Here is a 21,256-nt window from a genome sequence, read left to right as displayed (position 1 = left end):
GGCTTCTTTTTTGTCACCAAGAAAGATGGCTCTCTCCGCCCCTGTATTGACTATCGCGGTCTTAACAAGGTCACCGTTAAGAATCGCTATCCTCTGCCGCTGATCACGGAGCTGTTTGATCGCCTACGGGGTGCGAGAGTCTTTACCAAGCTGGATCTTCGTGGGGCCTACAATCTTATCCGCATCAGGAGGGGCGATGAGTGGAAGACCGCCTTTAACACCCGTGATGGGCATTTTGAATATTTAGTTATGCCTTTCGGACTCTGTAATGCGCCAGCCGTTTTCCAAGAGTTTGTCAACGATATCTTCAGGGACTTATTGTACCGCTGTGTTGTGGTTTACCTGGATGACATCCTTGTGTATTCTGCTGACCTCGAGTCCCACCTTTCCCATGTACGGCAAGTGCTCAGCCGCCTCAGGGCCAACCATCTCTACGCCAAACTGGAGAAGTGCCTGTTTCATCAAAAAAGCCTTCCATTCCTCGGCTACATTATTTCCAATAAAGGCTTGCAAATGGATCCTGATAAGTTATCTGCGGTTCTTCAGTGGCCACGCCCAGTGGGACTACGGGCTATTCAAAGATTCCTGGGCTTCGCAAATTATTATAGACAATTCATTCCCCACTTCTCGACTCTGGTAGCTCCTATGGTGGCGCTAACGAAGAAAGGTGTCAATTCTCGTGCCTGGCCCCCAGCGGCTGACCAGGCCTTCACGAGACTAAAGTCTGCTTTTTCTTCTGCATCTGTCCTTACCAGACCAGATACCGAGAAGCCATTTTTTGTGGAGGTTGATGCCTCCTCCGTAGGAGCTGGAGCGGTCCTTACTCAGAAGGGGCCTAGGGGCCGTACTCTATCTTGCGGCTTCTTCTCCAAAATTTTCTCTCCTGCAGAGAGGAATTATTCTATTGGAGATCGTGAGCTTCTGGCCATCAAGCTTGCCTTGGAGGAGTGGCGTCATCTGTTGGAGGGAGCCAGATTTCCAGTCAGCATCTACACTGACCACAAGAACCTCCAATACCTACAGTCGGCTCAGCGGTTGAACCCGCGTCAAGCCCGGTGGTCTCTCTTCTTTTCCCGTTTTGACTTCCAAATCCATTTTCGCCCTGCCGAGAAAAACATCAAGGCTGACACCTTGTCCCGTGCTTCGGATGTTATGGGGGAGGACTGTGCCCCGAGATACATAGTTCCTCCTGAGAGACTTGTGCTGGCAGCGCCGGTGGACCTCCGGCAATTACCTCCCGGCAAGACTTACGTGCGACCTGGTCTTCGAAAGAGGATTCTGACCTGGGGACATTCCTCTCGTGTGGCTGGGCACCCTGGGGTGCAGCGCTCTGTGGCCCTAATTTCCCGATTCTATTGGTGGCCTGATTTGGTCAAGGACGTTCGGGATTTTGTGCGGTCCTGTACCTCTTGTGCTCGTAATAAGCCCTCACGACAAAAACCAGCTGGTCTTCTGTTGCCGTTACCCGTGCCTACTTGCCCGTGGTCTCACGTGGCTATGGATTTTATTACAGATCTGCCACCATCATCTGGCAATACCGTTATCTGGGTGGTAACCGACCACTTTTCCAAAATGTCTCATTTTGTTCCTCTGCCAGGCCTGCCGTCTGCTCCACACCTTGCCAGCCAGTTCTTCACCCACATCTTTCGCCTACATGGACTTCCGTTGCACATCGTCTCGGACCGAGGGGTCCAGTTTGTCTCCCGCTTCTGGCGAGCCCTGTGTAATCAACTGCAGATAAAACTGGACTTCTCTTCTGCGTACCATCCTCAATCTAATGGACAGGTTGAAAGAGTTAACCAGACTTTGGGCTGTTACCTGCGTCACTTTGTCTCTGCCCGTCAGGATAACTGGTCCACTTTGCTACCTTGGGCAGAGTTCTCTTATAACTCCCTGGATTCGGAGTCTGCTGGTGCATCACCCTTCTTTGTTCTATATGGAAGACATCCACGTCCACCCCTACCTCTCTCCGTGTCTGCTGATGTTCCTGCTGTGGAAGAGTTGGTAACGGACCTTAAAGCTATTTGGGAACAGACTCGTCAGTCCCTGCTTCAGGCCTCTGCCCGCACCAAGACTCAGGCCGATAAAAAACGCAGGTCTCCTCCCATCTTCTCTCCAGGGGATAAAGTGTGGCTGTCTTCAAAATATGTCCGGTTGAAGATTCCCAGCTACAAGCTTGGCCCTCGCTATCTGGGTCCATTTGAGGTGCTGAAGCGTATTAACCCTGTGGCCTATAAGCTGCGCCTTCCTCCCACCATGCGCATCCCGAACTCCTTTCATGTCTCCCTGCTCAAGCCTGTCATCTTGAATCGCTTCTCCCAGCAAGATCCTCCTCCTACTCCAGTGGCGGACTCTACCAACACCTATGAGGTAAAAGAGATCTTGGACATGAAGACGGTGAGGGGGAAGCGGTTCTTCTTGGTTGACTGGAGGGGGTTCGGTCCTGAAGAAAGGTCGTGGGAGCCAGAGGACAACATATTGGATCGTAGTCTTCTGCAGAGGTTCCTCCAGCCTAGGAGGAGGGGGAGGCCGAAGGGGGGGGGGTACTGTCACGGGTGGTCCCGCGACCCACATCGCGGGTCGCGGGCTCACCCGTGCCGCCCTGCCCCCGCCAGCGCGCCGCCAGCGCATCTCACCCGTCCCGGCTCCTGGCTCGCTCCCCTCCGCTGTGCGCGCGCGTCCCCGACTGCTAGGGCGCGCGCGCGGCACCTTCTCCAAATTTAAAGGGCCAGCGCGCCATTAATTGGCGCTGGCCATATTGCCAAATTCTTCATAAGCCTGCCTCTTCCTGTTACCCTTGCCGGATCTTTGTGCCTCATAGCCTTAGAGAAAGCTTACTAGCGATTATTCCTGCGTTCCCGTGTATTCCTGTGTTCCTGTGTATTCCTGTGTGTTCCCGCTCCTGTGTTACCCGAGTTCCTCCGTGTTGCTGTGTTCCGTGTGCCTGTGTTCCCGTTCCCACCTGCCTGGACCTCCTGTTGCTGACCCCGGACTTGGACCTGACGTTGCATCTCTGCCGCCTGCCCTGACCCTGTGCCTGGACCTGTCTACGAGATTGTCATCCGCTAAGGTACCTCGACCTCGGCTGCCACCGTGGGCTAGTCACACCTGGGAACGACCTAGTGGTATCCTGCCGCAGCAAGTCCAACCCGCTTTGCGGCGGGCTCTGGTGAATACCAGGTGCCGCTAGGCTCCGGTTCCGGGTGTTGGCTAGTTACATCTCCCGCGGTGGTCCAGAGGATCCACTGATCCTGACACCTTGCTTCATAAAGGCTTGTTCTTTATAGATGAACATAACGGAAATGAGAGGAGTATGCTTGCGTATGGTGGTCTGTTCTACTAGACCTATTTTACCGGCCTTATTGGGATCTTGGGGAATATAACGATACTCCTTCCACAGTAGAAACAAAAGTTATTGCTGTGCTTACTTTGGCACTTATCCTGGTACTATTTATTTTGTTCTTTAAACTTGTATAGTTTCCTCTGAAGATCAGATCCGAAACAACCCTTGAAAAGAAGGTGTAAGGTAAGGAACCCTTGACTTTCTGGGGCACACTCTAAAGTAATACTCAGTTCAGGTTTCCAGACCAATCAGATTGCCTGAAGTAACCATAAGGTTGAGACCCACCAATCTTTAAAGTGGTTGTCCAAGTTTTTCCCTGGAAATTCAGCTCTGCAGCTCTACATCTCTGATGTACTATGACCGCTGCATGAATACTGATGCCAATTATCTTCTGAGCAGTGGCATGTTGTTGAGTGGATGTATGCATAATGGCCTAAGTTAACTATAACAAAGATAATTAATTCCAACAACACCTTTAATAGGACTCGCCATCTCTTCCTAAATATCTACTAGCAAGACCTATGGACAATTCAAATTAATGCAATATTGACCCACTTGCAAAGATATATGGGGGATGCAGCTAAAGAGTTAATTCTATCTGTAGGGGTTCAGCTCACTGGTGAGAGCCAAGACAGTTCACAGAGACGCTGAGTCCAACTCTTAGTTTTTATTGTCAGTTGTGTTCACAAGTCCAACTTGTACAGGTGCATAACTGACAGAAATAAAATACAAAACAAAAATACCTGCCCGTCTAGGCACTAGCTAATACAATAGCATTTTTTCCTCTCTGGCTAAGGGTACAAAACAAACGCATTGGCAGTCTTCACCTCCAGGCTTGTATCACACACAGCAGCACCTCTAGCTTTGGTCAGAGAGACTCCTCTCATGATGCAGCTCGGGTTTCTAAAGCCCTTGACCAGGTGTGGGCTAACGAGCTCCATTAACACAGCCCCAGAACCTGGATTAATCATCAATGGCCATCCCTTTACCAAGCATAGGAGAAAACCCTAGCTGGAATATAGATGCCATTGATGACCTTTCCAGCCACTGCCTTACATACCCTCCCCCTGTGCTCAGACCTGTGGGGAGGAGCAACTTGTGACACTAAACAATGAGCGCGTGATAATGCGTCCGCATTACCTTGTAGAGCTCCTGGACGATGTTCCACATAAAACTTAAAATCTTGCAGAGCAAGGAACCATCTAGTCACTCTCGCATTTTTCCCCTTATTTTGGGCCATCCATTTTAAGGGTGAGTGGTCTGTGACTAGTCTAAATTGTCTGCCCAGGAGATAATATCTCAGAGACTCAATGGCCCACTTCAGAGCAAGGCATTCCCTTTCTATTATCGCATAATTTTTTTCAGCAGATGTTAGTTTTCTGCTGAGGTACATTACAGGGTGCTCTTCCCCATTTTTTACCTGAGAAAGGACAGCCCCTAACCCAACATTAGAGGCATCTGCTTGCAGTATAAACTCCTCCTTAAAGTTAGGAGAAATCAATACCGGCCTCTTACACAGCACGTCCTTCAATCGCTGGAAAGCCTGTTCTGCCTCCTCATTCCACTTTACCATGTTGGACATTGACCCCCTGGTAAGGTCTGTGAGAGGAGCGGCAATAGTGGCAAAGTTTGGCACAAACCTCCTGTAATAACCCGCTATGCCCAAGAAGGCTCTGACCTGCTTTTTGGAAATGGGCTGAGGCCAGTTTTTAATTGCCTCAATTTTGTCACTTTGGGGTTTGATGACTCCTCTTCCAATGTTATACCCCAAATATCTAGCCTCCTCTAGACCAATTTTACATTTTCTTGGGTTGGCGGTTAAGCCGGCCTCCCGCAAGGAATCCAAGACAGCTTGTACCTTCCCTAGATGAGATTCCCAATCTGGGCTAAAGATAACCACATCATCTAGGTAGGCTGCTGAATATGTTCTATGACGCTCCAAAATTAGGTCCATTAACCTCTGAAAAGTGGCTGGTGCACCATGTAGGCCGAAAGGGAGTACTTTATACTGATAGTGGCCGTCTGGGGTAGAGAAAGCAGTCTTTTCCTTTGCCTCTTTAGTTAATGGAACCTGCCAATAGCCCTTAGTAAGGTCCAGAGTAGTGACATACCTAGCCGGACCCAACCTTTCTATCAATTCATCAACCCTGGGCATATGATAGGCATCAAATTTTGAGATTTCATTCAACTTCCTAAAGTCGTTACAAAATCTCAGGGTACCGTCGGGTTTGGGAATGAGAACGATTGGGCTAGACCAACCACTTTGTGATTTTTCAATAACCTCAAGGTCAAACATTTTCTTTACTTCCTCTGAGATTGCCTGTCTCTGGGCTTCGGGTACACGATATGGGCGCAACTTAACCTTGTCTCCTGGCTGTGTCACAATATCATGCTTTATAAGGTTGGTACGTCCCGGCAACTCAGAGAATGTTTCCCTGTTCCTTTGCAGCAGCTCCCTGACCTCTTGTTTCTGAACTGCGGATAAAGTTTCAGCGACATAAACCTCAGGCAATACATTGCTCGGAAACTGTTGAGGCTGCTTTGTGGCACAAAGCACCTCACGATCTTTCCAGGGTTTAATGAGGTTAACATGGTATATCTGGTAGGGTTTTCTTTTCCCTGGTTGATATACCTTATAATTAACCTCATTAACCCTTTCAACAACCTCATAGGGCCCTTGCCACTTTGCCAAAAATTTACTTTCTACTGTGGGTACCAGAATTAACACTCTATCACCTGGTTGGAAAGTTCTGACCCTAGCAGATCTATTGTAGACCCTTGCCTGAGCCTCTTGAGCTTGCTGCATATGCTCTTTAACCATTGGCATTACTGCTGCTATGCGGTCCTGCATCTGAGCTATATGCTCAACAACACTTCTATGTGGTGTGCGTTCCTGCTCCCAAGTTTCTTTAGCAATGTCTAAGAGCCCTCGTACATGTCTTCCATAAAGGAGTTCAAAGGGTGAGAACCCTGTAGATGCCTGTGGAACCTCCCTTATAGAAAACATTAAATAGGGAAGAAGACAATCCCAGTCTTTCCCGTCTTTATCCACCAATCTTTTGAGCATGCCTTTCAGTGTCCTATTAAATATTTCCACTAGCCCATCGGTTTGTGGATGATACACAGAGGTGCGTAATTGTGTAATTTTTAACAACCGGCACAATTCTTTAGTAATTTTGGACATGAAAGGTGTCCCCTGGTCAGTGAGTATTTCTTTAGGAATACCAGTCCTGGTGAACATTTGGAACAGCTCTTTTGCTATGACCTTAGATGATGTATTCCTGAGCGGTATTGCTTCTGGATAGCGGGTTGCGTAGTCTAGGATCACTAAGATGTGTTGGTGACCCCTAGCGGACTTAGGAAGTGGACCCACAAGATCCATAGCAATACGCTCAAATGGAATTTCAATAATTGGAAGGGGAATGAGTGGGTTGCGAAAATGCGGCCGAGGAGTGTTAATTTGACACTCCGGGCAGGACTGACAAAATACATCGACCGCTTTATAAATACCCGGCCAGAAAAAGTTTCTCTCAATTCGCTCTCTGGTTTTCTCAGCCCCTAGATGTCCCCCTAATACATGAGAATGAGCTAGCTCCAATATGGTTTTTACAAAACACTGCGGTACAATAAGCTGCTCTATTACATCAGTTGGGGTTTTCTTCACCCTATACAACAAGTCATTGGGGGTCATTTACTAAGGGACCGATTCGCGTTTTCCCGACGTGTTACCCGAATATTTCCGATTTGCGCCGATTGTACCTGAATTGCCCCGGGATTGTGGCGCACGCGATCGGATTGTGGCGCATCGGCGCCGGGGCGCGCGCGACGGAAATCGGGGGGCGTGGCCGAACGAAAACCCGACGTATTCGGAAAAACCGCCGCATTTAAAAACCGGAAAAGTGTCGCTTGGGGAGCGCTTACCTTCACCTGGCCCGAGGTGGTGGATTCCGGCGCGATGAGATGACTTTCAGCGCAGCAGCGCCACCTGGTGGACGGCGGAGGAACTACATTCATAAATCCCGGCCGGACCCGAATCCAGAGCAGAGAACGCGCCGCTGGATCGCGAATGGGCCGGGTAAGTAAATTTGCCCCATTGTGTACCATAAAATGGGGATACTCCAATTCAACGCCTGGTTCTTGGGGTACACTGTTAATAACTTTTACATTTTTCCAGGCATTAACAAGATTCGTATCTCTCAGCTGTTCCGTACCAAAGTTTCCCCTGGATACTTGTAACTGGGAAAGTTCTAAATCAGGAACTGTTTCCTCTGAGTCCCCAGCAAAGACCTCTAAAGGAAAATTATTAGGTTCCTCTTGCTCTAAAGGTACAGCAATGACAGGCACAGCTGAGGTATCAGACATAGAGACATGTTCAGACAGGTTAACAAAATCATGCACATTATACAATTGACTGTTTTTATTTTCCCACAAATCCCAGAATAAGGGAAAATCTCGTCCAATAATGGCACTATGCAACAGGTTTTTAGCCACGCCGACTTCATGGCTTAATGTCCCACAAATAGTTTCCACCATTATGACAGCAGTGGGATAGTCCTTAGTATCTCCATGGATACAAATTACACCCATGCGGCGAGTCTGGACTTTGTCAGGGTCCACCAGACTTGCATGTACCAAAGTCACCAGACTCCCAGAGTCCAGCAATGCCAAAACAGGATGACCTTCTATTTGTACTACACAGGTCTGTCTCTCCGATGCATTGTCCATATGTGCAGCACAAGAAGGTCTAGCAAACAAGGACCCACGCCTTCCCAAGTCACACTCCATAGGTTCTCCCAGCACCGGGCAGTTAGCAGCGATATGTCCCAGTCCTTGGCAGCGCCAGCAGACTACCTGACCCCGGGCTTTAGACACAGAGTCCTGTTTTGGACTTGTAGGCCGGTCTCTAGGACCAAAAGACGGTGACCCACCCTCTTTAGATGGCAGTTTTACCCCTTTAGAATAAGGAACAGTCTTACCAGATGGTGGTTTTCTGTTGTTCCTAGGGGATGTGGTACACAGCACCTGGAGATACTCTTCTGTAGCCGTAAAGCGCTCCACTGTGGACACCAGCTCATCCACAGTTTTTGGATCTGAATACCCGACACATCTCTGTACTTTTGCAGGTAGAGCACGGACAAAGCGGTCACAGACAACCCGCTCCACAACCTGGGTTGCAGTAAGCTCCTCTGGCTGCAGCCATTTGTTGGTCAGGTGGAAGAGATCATACATCTGTGACCTGGCTGGCTTGGCAGGGTCGTACTCCCAGGTGTAGACTCTCTGTGCACGGAGAGCAAGGGTAACCCCGAGTCGGGCTAGGATTTCTCCCTTGAGTTTAGCATACACTTTGGCATCCTGCACCCTCAGGTCAAAATAAGCCTTCTGGGGCTCACATGTTAAGAAGGGGGCCAACACTTCTGCCCACTGGTCCTCAGGAAGCCGGGAACTCTCAGCAATCCGCTCAAAGGTGCCCAGGAATGCCTCTACATCATCCTCTTTGGTCATTTTCCTCATGGCATTTTGCACCAGCTGCCGGGGTGCCTGCTGCGGGGCTTGTAGCGCCTCAGGTCTCTCCGCCAAGGCTTGGATTTGCTGTTGGAGAGTTTTGTTCACCTGCTGCTGCTCCCGACCAATGTCCTGCTGAGCTTTCACCAACAGATGATTGGTCTCTCGCTGGGCTTGCATGGCTTCTTCATGCACCTGTCGCTGTATGGCATTTGCCTGCTGGAGGTTAACATTAGCTTGCACAAGCTGTTTTATAAGTTCCTCCATTTTTTCTGTTGAAACAAGTCTCTGTCTCTTTAAGGAACTGCCCGCATCCGAGACACCAAACTGTAGGGGTTCAGCTCACTGGTGAGAGCCAAGACAGTTCACAGAGACGCTGAGTCCAACTCTTAGTTTTTATTGTCAGTTGTGTTCACAAGTCCAACTTGTACAGGTGCATAACTGACAGAAATAAAATACAAAACAAAAATACCTGCCCGTCTAGGCACTAGCTAATACAATAGCATTTTTTCCTCTCTGGCTAAGGGTACAAAACAAACGCATTGGCAGTCTTCACCTCCAGGCTTGTATCACACACAGCAGCACCTCTAGCTTTGGTCAGAGAGACTCCTCTCATGATGCAGCTCGGGTTTCTAAAGCCCTTGACCAGGTGTGGGCTAACGAGCTCCATTAACACAGCCCCAGAACCTGGATTAATCATCAATGGCCATCCCTTTACCAAGCATAGGAGAAAACCCTAGCTGGAATATAGATGCCATTGATGACCTTTCCAGCCACTGCCTTACATATCTCACTACATCACTGGATCAACATGCTCCCAATCTGGTTTAGCCACAAAGGTTCTATAGGCAAGAGTAAATCAATGAATGACAACTTCATATACTATATTCATATATTGATATATTCAAAGGGATACTGATGGGCTTGCATCTTAGGATGAAACTGTGTCACGGGTGCCCCCGCAATCCATGTCACGAATCGCGGGCACACCCGTGCTCCTCTCCGTGGCAGGGCGCCCCCGGCCATCACTTCTCCGTGCGTGCCAGCACTCGGAGATTTAAATGGCCAGCGCACCGCTGATTGCTGCTGGCCACTTCCGGTTTTACTTACAGGCCGGCTGTTCCCATCATACCCTGCCGGATCTTTGCACTCACTTAGAGAAAGCTTCCTGTTCCCTGCAATTGTTCCCTGTTCCATTCTGCCTTGATTTCCTGTTGTAACTTCGGACTTAACCTGTGACCTTACATCTCTGCCACCAGCTCTGACTACGTGCATGTACCTGACCTCCTGCCTGAACGCTGATTCTGTACCGTGATCTTGGCTGCCACTGTGGGCTAGTCGCACCTGTGTAATGACCTGGTGGTACCCTGCAGCAGCAAGTCAACTTAGATTCCGGTCCCTGGTGTTGGCTAGGACCATCTCCCGCTATGGTCAAGGGGGTTCACTGAACCCGAACCCTCACAAACTGGTTGATCATTGTAGCTTTACTGGCGAGAAATCTGTTTGCAGAACTGGAGGAATCAGTGTGTCTGTAATCTGAGAAAACTCTAACACAGCTAGCTCTGGTGCTATATTTATGTGAGTGTCCAGAGGACACCAACAAGCTGCTCACTGTACAATGAAAATCATCTTTTACCTTTATTCTGTTGGTCAATATGATTTTCGGAGGCATACATTTTTTAAAGGGAACCTGTCACCAGGAGACCCATTTTTAGCACTCCCCCAGTCCCCACAGAGCATAGTACATATGCTGCCAAAGTGTTTTTGTATTAAAAATTGGTTTTACAGAAAAAAAGATATGTTATATTTTACCTCATCATTAGCATCTGCTGTGTGACTAGGCTTTTGCCAATTGGGAGGGGCTGGAAAGGAGCAGTTCCGCCCCACCCTTGGGAAACATGTGACCTTTTCAAATATATGAAAACACCCATCACTTGGCTTAGCGACGCCCCCTGCTCCTCTACAGCCAATCCCGAGTGAGGGGAGTTATTCATATATTTGAAAAGGTCACATGTTTCCCAAGGGTGGGGGCAGTGGCGTAACTAGGAGAGGCTGGGCCCCATAGCAGATTTCTGCATGGGGCCCCCCTTCCACTTAAAAAAAATATACATAAATGTGTACCCGTCCGGCTATAGCCTGGCAGGCACACATCGGCGCGCTGGAGAGGAGGAAAGGTGATCGCGGCTCACCCCTCCCCTCTCCATACGTTCTTGTGAATGTACCCCTACATGGACATATTTATACAAGTACACAAATTTATATACTGTTACATACACACCTTTATATACTTATATACACATAAAGTTCTACACGTATATAGTCGCACCCATATACATACAAGTATACACTTATACACACACACACACACATTTATGCACTCATATACATTTATTCACTAACACAGAGTGTATACAAACTCACACAGTATATACACTGACCAAATATACACATACATACAGTATAAAAAGACCAAATACACACATACTGCATATACATACAGAATATACACACATACAGCAAATACACACACATTCAGTATATACAGAATATACACACATACGGGGAATACACACATTCAGTACATAGAGCATATATATATACATACTATATGCACAACATATACAAAAAGACACATACATTATATATATATATATATATATATATATATATACACACACACAATAAATACAGCATTTGCATCTATGCATATATAGACAGTATATTCATATACACAATATACACAGTATATGCATTGTGAGACACTGAAGGGGTTAACTGTGGATGGGGGGTATGTTTCCCCTAGGTTTTGCTTCTATGCAAGACCTTAGTGCTGAGGTGGGTTTGTCCAGCACCTTGGACACAGGTGGTGGGAACAGCCCAATTAGCCTCATAAGGCCGCTCAGCAGAGTTGATGTGGTTGTCTCTCTGGAAGGAGGCTGGAGAGCACGCAGCCTTGACCTCTGTGCCTGGAGCAGCCAAGTGTTTTTTTCCTTAGTGGTGAGTCAGCGAACCAATGTTTAGTTAGCACCCTGACGGGTAGGATATTATTTTGTTTTGGTGCCTGAATGTAAAGGCTGTTTTGTTTTTCCTGCTGCAATAAACGCAGGCTAGACCTGTTTTTTGGACTGTATCTTGGTGTCACTGTCTTGAACTGCATCACAGCACCCCGCTACCACAGTCTCTACTGGGCCAAAACCCCACATATGGTGCTTCGGATTGCGGGCAGTTCAAAAAGACATACACCTGAAAGGCTTGATACATCCTGCAACATTGCATGGCCTGGGTGAAAGCAGCAGGCAAATTGCAGGATACAGCCAAGATGGAGGACTTTATTAAATACCTGCAAGAGGAGGCCAGAGCTAATCGGCAGCAGCAGCAGGAAGAGTCCCAGGCTAATCGGCAGCTGCAGCAAGCCATGCTCCAGCAGCAGGAGGAGAGGTCCCGCCAGCAGCAAGCCATGTTTCAGCTGCAGGAGGAGAGGTCCCGCCAGCAGCAGGAAGAATCCCGAGCCATGTTCCAGCTGATGATGGAGAAGTTTTCTGGCATGATGGCAGCACCGCAAGCGACGACTACTGAGGGGTCCCATACTGGTCTGCAAGGGTACCCGGTTGTCCAGCATTCCGCACGGGCTGCAGTACAAAAGGCTTTACAAAAAATGGCGACGACCGACGACGTGGAGGCGTATCTCACTGTGTTCGAGCGAGTAGCTGAGCGAGAGGAGTTACCGGCTGAGCAGTGGGCAGATGTCCTGGCACCGTTCCTGACCGGCGAGTCGCAGAAGGCTTACTACGACCTGGGTGAAACGGAGGCCCGTAAGTACCCCCAGCTAAAGGCGGAGATTCTGGCTCGTCTTGGGGTCACCGTTCAAGTTCGCTCCAGCCGGGTCCACCAGTGGGCTTACTCAGAAAAATTACCCCCACGCTCCCAAATGCATGACCTGATCCATCTTGTCCGGAAGTGGCTACAACCAGAGGACTGCACCCCAGCACAGATGGTAGAGAGAGTGGTCCTCGACAAGTTCACCCGTTCTCTGCCCTCTCGGCTCCAGCGGTGGGTTGGACAGGCCGGTCCCTCAAAAGCTGAGGAGCTTGTGTCCCTTGTAGAGAGGTATTGGGCTACGGAGGACCTTCTACTTACCTCTCCCACACGAAGCAGTGCCAGTGACAGGGTCACCAAACCAGCTGGTAAGACTGCTACTGCGGAAAAGGGGAGACATGTCAGGTTGGGAGGGGGTTCATTGGGGGGCGTGGATACCCAGAAACCCAGTGAGGCTCGTGACAGAGGTCATGGCCGTATCCAGTGCTGGCGGTGCCATGAAATGGGCCATATTGCTGCCAACTGTCCACTGTCAGTGGAGCCAATGGACTGCAACCAGACCCGGCGAGTGTCACTGTTTGCCCGGCCAGTTCTGGCGGCTGAGTCAGTCACGGATGCAGAACCCCAAGTATGCATGGTCACAATCGGTGGTCACACAGTGGAAGCCTTGCTAGACTCAGGGAGTCTGGTCACCCTGGTGCGGGGAACTTTGGTTGATCCTGGACTATACAGTGGGCGGAGAGTGGGAGTGTTGTGTATACATGGGGACACTCGCGAATATCCCACTGCTGTCATCAACCTACATACCCCTTGTGGTACTGTTACCCATGAAGTGGGGGTGGTGGGGACCCTTTTTCATGAGGCTATTATCGGCAGAGACTTACCGGTGTTTTGGGACCTCTGGAGACGAAGACCCACCTCAGGTGCTGTTGCAGATAATGGACATCAGGTATGTCCGGCCTTGGCCCCTGAACCCTTTGAGGCCGATGTACCCACACCAGCAGTAGGGGGTGACCCCATGTGATGAATTCTCTCCCCTAGAGGTCCTAGCTGGTGAGGTCGAGGGCCACGAGGAGATGGCCGACATGCTGGACCTTGAGATTTCCCGTGAAAATTTTGGGGCTGCACAGCTACAGGACCCTACCTTGGTTAAAGCACGGGAGAATGTTAAGGTGGTAAATGGGGTACTCCAAATACCAGGGGCTGATAAAATATACCCCCGAATGGTGATTATTGGGGAACTGTTGTACAGGGTCGACCAGATACGGGGTGAGGAGGTTGAGCAACTTGTAGTACCCCAATCTCACCGTAGGCTGGTGCTAGAGTTGGCACACAAACATGTGCTGGGAGGGCACTTAGGTGCTGAGAAGACCCGAGAGAGGATCCTGCAGCGATTTTTCTGGCCCGGGGTGTGGGAGGAGGTAAACCGGTATTGTAGCTCCTGCCCTGAGTGTCAACTTACTGCCCCGGTCTCCCACTTCAGGAGTCCTTTGGTCCCGCTACCAATCATAGAAGTGCCCTTTGAACGGATTGCAATGGATCTGGTTGGCCCCATAGTCAAATCCTCCAGGGGGCACCAATACATCCTAGTTATCCTGGACTACGCTACGCGGTATCCCGAGGCGATTCCATTAAGGAACACCTCCTCCAAAAATATTGCTAGGGAGCTGTTCCAGGTGTTCTCACGCACAGGCCTCCCCAAGGAAATCTTGACTGACCAGGGTACCCCATTCATGTCTAGGGTAATGAAGGAGATGTGCAAGTTACTACAGGTAAAACAGCTCCGCACCTCTGTGTATCATCCTCAGACAGATGGCCTGGTCGAGAGGTTAAATAAGACCTTGGAGGGGATGCTTAAGAGGGTGGTCAGCAAAGATGGGAAGGACTGGGATTGTTTGTTGCCCTATTTGATGTTTGCCATACGGGAAGTTCCCCAGTCCTCCACGGGTTTCTCACCCTTTGAGCTGTTATATGGCCGTTCCCCACGTGGGCTTTTGGATGTAGCCAAGGAGACCTGGGAACAGAAGAGGACCCCCCACCGTAGTGTGATAGAACACGTCTCCCTTATGCAGGACCGCATAGCGGCGGTAATGCCCCTTGTAAAGGAGCACATGACAAGGGCACAAGAGGCCCAGTCTAGGGTCTACAATAGGTCAGCCAGACTCAGGACCTTTAACCCAGGCGACAGAGTGCTAGTTCTGGTGCCCACCGTGGAAAGCAAGTTCTTGGCCAAATGGCAAGGACCATATGAGGTCATGGAGAGAGTGGGGAAGGTAACCTACAGGGTATCTCAGCCGGTGAGGAGGAAACCCGAACAGATATACCACGTGAACCTCCTAAAGCCATGGAGGGAAAGAGAGTCCCTGATGGCCATGGGAGTAGAGAAGGCATCTGTCTCCAAGAAGGGGACACCGGAGGTAGGTGTACCTGATGCCAAGGTGCCTGAAGTACGGATCTCGGAGTCCCTCTCCAGGGCCCAGATTCAGGAAGCGAAGGAGTTTGTGCTCCGAAATATGGATGTGTTCTCTAAGTTACCGGGACGTACTTCAGTCATCAAGCATGACATCATAACCGAACCCCACATCCGGGTACACCAAAAACCTTACCGGGTCCCTGAAGCGCGCCGGCTTGCCATATCCGAAGAAGTCAGGCAGATGTTAGACCTGGGGGTTATCGAGGAATCTAAAAGTGACTGGTCGAGTCCTATTGTGTTGATTCCCAAACCTGATGGTTCCCTACGGTTCTGCAATGATTTTAGGAAGTTGAACGAGGTGTCCAAATTTGATTCCTATCCCATGCCCAGGGTTGACGAGTTGATAGAACGACTTGGACAGGCTAGGTTCTTCTCCACCCTTGACCTGACGAAAGGGTATTGGCAGGTACCCCTGACTGACAGGGCTAAAGAGAAGACCGCTTTTGTTACCCCTGATGGGCTCTTTCAGTACGTGGTACTCCCCTTTGGGCTACATGGGGCTCCCGCCACATTCCAGAGGTTAATGGATCTCGTGCTAAAACCTCACCGGAGTTATGCCTCGGCCTACTTAGATGACATCATAGTCTATAGTAACGACTGGGAGAGTCATCTAGCCAAAGTACAAGCAGTGGTAGACTCCCTGAGGGCAGCAGGCCTGACAGCGAACCCCCAAAAGTGTGCACTGGGTCTGGAAGAGGCCCGTTACCTGGGGTACCGTATTGGGCGAGGGGTCATCAAACCCCAAGTAAATAAAGTAGAGGCGATCCAGCAGTGGCCACGACCTTTGAGCAAGAAGCAAGTGAGGGCTTTTCTGGGCATAGTGGGCTATTATCGCCGATTTATCCCCGATTTTGCGACAATAGCGGCACCCCTGACTGACCTGACTAAGGGTAGCAGGGCGGTGATGGTAAAGTGGAGTGAAGAGGCTGAGGGGGCGTTTCAGCGACTTAAGACGGTTTTGTGTGAGGGACCGGTACTGATCACCCCTAACTTCACCAAGACCTTTATTGTGCAGACTGACGCTTCTGACGTGGGCTTAGGGGCTGTCCTGTCCCAAGTAGTGGAGGGTGAGGAACATCCCGTGACATTCCTGAGCCGCAAGCTCACACCTCCTGAAAAGAACTATAGCATAGTTGAGAGGGAGTGCTTGGCGATCAAATGGGCTCTGGAATCCCTAAGGTATTATCTGGTAGGGCGGCAGTTTACACTAGTGACTGATCACTCTCCCCTAACCTGGATGAGTCAGGCCAAGGAGAGGAACGCCAGGGTCACAAGGTGGTTCCTAATGCTTCAGAATTTTAAATTCACGGTGGAACATCGAGCAGGAAAGCTGCATGGGAATGCCGATGCCCTATCCCGTACCCACTGTCTTCACGGTGCAAACAAAATAGCATGTGAAGAACAATATATATGTGTGTAAAGAACACATTGCAGATTTCTTCACACATATATATTGTTCTTCACATACTATTTTGTTCGCACCGTTCCGCGCGTATCTCTCGACAAGTAAGCAGATGTGCCGAACATCTGTAATCTATTCTTCACTGTGTTCTTTACTGTGTTTTTCACTTAAATGATCCTGTGTTCACTGTGTTCACTGTTTTTATTCTATTCTTCACTGTTCTTCACATCTGCTAACTTGTCGGGAGATAATATACACGGGGAACAGTGAAGTAAAGATTGTAGATGTTTGCATACATCTGCTAACTTATTAGAAGACATTCTTTTTCAATTAAATAAAACATTTTATTCCCGAACCATGGTCCCTTTGAAAAAGTCCCATTGACTTAAAAAACGCGAACAACATGCGTGTGAAAAACGCAAAAACGCTAATGACTCCAAGGAAAAATGGAACAAAAACGCAGCCAAAAACGTCAGTTTTTCACGCATTGCACCCTGACGTGAAATGCAACGCTAGTGTGGAAGGGGTCTACCTTTTTTGATGACTTTTTAGAACATTTTTTTGTGATATTGGGCACATTTACTTACACGGTCCTGTCGCAATCCCCGCTGTGCGTTGTTCGACGCTCGTGGACTCCGGCACGATTTACTAAGATCGTGTGCCCGATATCCTGCATGTATACCAGAAATGTGGACATATATTTGACTGGGTCCATTCATTAAAGGTTTTTATACAAAAAAGGGCAATTAGACCTCACTGAAACCCATTAGTCAATTAAAACATCACTTTTATTATTAACTTCTAAAAATATATTTTATCCCAAATATTGAATAGACAAATTTCCTTGATACTATTAAAAATATGTAGGCCATTGTGGAAACTTTTATGTGTGGTATAGAGTGTTTTTTGCCCAGCTTCCTTATTCAGTACAGCAATCCAAGGATTGCCAGAGACTAATTAAGCACACATATAGTGATGGTAATAACCATCTTTCATCAGTAGATGTCAGTCTTGCTCATCGTTTTATATGGGATATCATAAGAATGTATCACTATTATAATTATATTGTAAACAGACTAAGTTCCAATTATAATTGTATCATAGACTAAGGCCCCTTTCACACTTGCGTTTTTCACGCGCGTTTTTTGCCCGTGCTTTTGAGGCGCAGAACTTGCATTGCACTCTGACCCATTGTTACCAATTTACCAAAGCATTTTTTTTTCAAGCACACAGGCGCGTTTTTTTTAACGCGCGTTTAAATCTCGACATGCTCTACTTTTGCAAGTCACGCGCGTGAAAAACGCACCATACAAGTCTATGGAGATCAAAACATCAAAACACATTGCACTCTGAGACACATGCAAGTGCAATGTGTTTTTCACGCATCAATTGCCATAGAAAAGATAGAGCTCAGTCCTGAGTCCATTTCACGCGCATTTTCTGCGCGTGAAAAACGCATTGAAATTGCATCAAAAACGCGCGTGAAAAACTGAGACACTGAAAAAACTCTGACTGAAAACTGATTGCACTCTGATGCAAAATGTGCGTTTTTCACTGACCAAACCCTGATCGCACCCTGATCAAACTCTGACGTGATCTGCAACGCAAGTGTGGAAGGGGCCTAAGTGCCAGATTACACTGACTTCTAACCAGTCTAATGTACTCTGTGCTGTTAAGTATCGCTCTGTCAGCACTTTAGGCACTGATGTCTGTATATCAAACTATCATATCCCTTATCACACGTTTGTATTGTCCCTGTACATCTAACATTGAATAATTACTTGATGATAGTTCTATTCACTATCAAATGATCAGTGTGTACTAGTGCTCTGTACACGCCATCCTGTCACTTGGTATTGCACTTTGCCTCGGATGCCTGCAATAGTGCTAATTACAGCGTTAATAGTGCGATTTCCTGCATCTGTCGCTTCCCCGCTCATTTCCGCCGGAGTTCACCTTCTTCTTCCTAGTGCATGTAAGTGTATGTCTTGCGACACAATTTAAATGTTAAATCCCGCGCTTAGCCCGAATCCGTCGGATCGTCCAACTGCCCAGCCACCTTATTTTCGTCGCATGAAACTCGGCACCAATGCACCAAAATCCGGTCAAGTGCGAAACAATCCCATTCTGAATGCCTGTCCCGGCTGCCCGATCCCGAAAAGTCAGAAAACCTGACGGAAATGCGGTCGCTGGACCCTTAGTAAATAAGCCCCATTTTGTTTGAGGTTTTTTTGGTATTCACTGATCGGGTCCAACAATGTTTCAAATTTATTGTACAGACGGACTGTACAGCTAGGTTAGATTTTTTTAATTTTATGTACTTTATATTATTTATTTATATAATGGTTATGTTTTGTCGACTTATTTATATATTTTATTATTCTAAGAACTTTAAAGAAAATTTAGTATCAAAATCAATCATGGATAAACCAGGATAATTTACTCATAGATCCAAGCACCATAACTGTGGTAATCTTCTTATATATGTTATCCACAGTCTCCTGTCTTCTAAAATAAACATTAAACATTATGCTAATGAACCTGGGGGACTCTGATGGGTGTTTCCAGAAATCAGGGTACATCAGTCTGCAGTTAAACCTGTTTAATGCTATCACGTGATAAAAGATTACAAAGACAGGAGGATAAATCACTGGAGATTTTAACCCCTTCATGCTCTGCAACGGATATATCCGCCGCAGAGCTATGAAGTGTATATGAAGAGGGCTCACGGGCTGAGCCCTCTTCATACAGAGATGGGCTTACGTTCTTGTGAGCCCACAAGAACGTAACACACATGCGGTTTTTTTTTTCCACATTTGGAGTTTTTTTCCTGCTTCCCAGGACATGGCATGGAATAATAAATAACATCACGGGAAAGTAAAATTTGTTACACACAAAATAAGCCCTCACACAGCTCTGTACACATAAAAATGAAAAAGTTATGAATTTTTGAAAGTGGAGAGCGAAATATGAGCGGAAAAACCCTGAGTCCTTAAAGGAAACCTACCACTTTAAAATGACCCTTCTGACCCACAAATACCTTAAGCTAGCTCAGGATGAGCTGATGCCGAACCATATTTTCAATTAAACCAGAAACCGCTGTATTTGTAGAAAAATGATTTTGTTGTGGTAGTAAAATCTGTCTTCGGCGCTTCTGTAAGCGTCATGCGGCGCGCACCCCGGACCCTGCTCCGCGGTCACGCTCTCGTCAGCGCCGCTCCCGTCACTAATTTTGCAGTGCCCAAGAGCCGGTGACGTCACCGAGCTCTCGGGCACACTAGCGCATGCGCACCACCTCCTCCCGGCGCGTCGCGGCCGGATCCCATTGCGCATGCGCGAAGTCCCGAAGCCTCGTAGTATCGCGAGGCTTCGGGACTTCACGCATGCGCAATGGGATCCGGCCGCGACGCGCCGGGAGGAGGTGGTGCGCATGCGCTAATGTGCCCGAGAGCTCGGTGACGTCACCGGCTCTCGGGCACTGCAAAATTAGTGATGGGAGCGGCGCTGACGAGAGCGTGACCGCGGAGCAGGGTCCGGGGTGCGCGCCGCATGAGGCTTACAGAAGCGCCGAAGACAGATTTTACTACCACAACAAAATCATTTTTCTACAAATACAGCGGTTTCTGGTTTAATTGAAAATATGGTTCGGCATCAGCTCATCCTGAGCTAGCTTAAGGTATTTGTGGGTCAGAAGGGTCATTTTAAAGTGGTAGGTTTCCTTTAAAGGACACCTGTCATCAGGTCTCTGCCACTTGTCCTGTCACCACTACCTGTTGGAGCAGCTCACAAGGATCCCATCCCAGCCTTTATCTAGTTATTTCATACATTATTCATTGTAAAATCACATATTTTTTATCAAGTAAATGAGGCTGGTCACATGGTCAGAGGCAGTGATGTCACCCGTTACCCCTCTCCTCCCCCTGCTCATGTCTGTGTGTAATGTATAGTTAGTGTGTGTGCTGCATCTGCTGACATGCTGCATCCTCCTAATACACAGAGACACAGACATCAGCTACACATGTGCCTGACATGTTCTGCTATAACATGGCTGCCTCCTGGAGCTGCTGTATCTCTCCTAAACACACACACATGCACACACAGGCTGCAGGGGGCGTGGCCACCAGCACCAGGAAGCACATCATTATACAGCCTCACATCATTATACAGGCTGTCAGTCATGCACTGGGGGCGTGGCTGTGCCTCCCACTCATGAATAAAGTGGACAGCTTGAATATGCTAATGCTTCATTGGACATTTCACAGGTCATTTGCATACAGCTTTAGGACCTCATTGCTTAGGTTTACAGGCATGTAGAGGGACAATAAAGGGATAGAGGCAATGCTCTCTAATGGCAGTTTATGAAAATATATTTAGTTTAGGGGGGTTATTTTGCATGACGGGTTCTCTTTAAGGGGTTAAGTGAAAAGAAAGGGAAAGTTCATGCAATTAGGGAATGTGATAAGCCTGGTTGAAGATGACTGATAAGATGGGTTTTAGGGCACAAAGTTCGGTAGTTAGGTATTAGCTTAATAGTTTGAGGAAGTGCATTCCAGAGAATAGGTACAGCTCATGAGAAGCCATGGAGACGTCAGTGGGATGTTTGTAAATCTCAGATCACTGAAGTATGAAGAGCATGGACTTGGCCAAAGACTGAGAGTAGGTGCAGCATTGTGTAGAGCTTTGCGGATGAGGGTGATTGATTTGAATTTGATGGGTCCAG

This window comes from Engystomops pustulosus, chromosome 1 (assembly GCF_040894005.1).
Source record: "Engystomops pustulosus chromosome 1, aEngPut4.maternal, whole genome shotgun sequence".
NCBI lineage: Eukaryota > Metazoa > Chordata > Amphibia > Anura > Leptodactylidae > Engystomops > Engystomops pustulosus.
The sequence above is the reverse complement of the archived record's forward strand: the minus strand, read 5'-3'. Positions refer to the sequence as shown.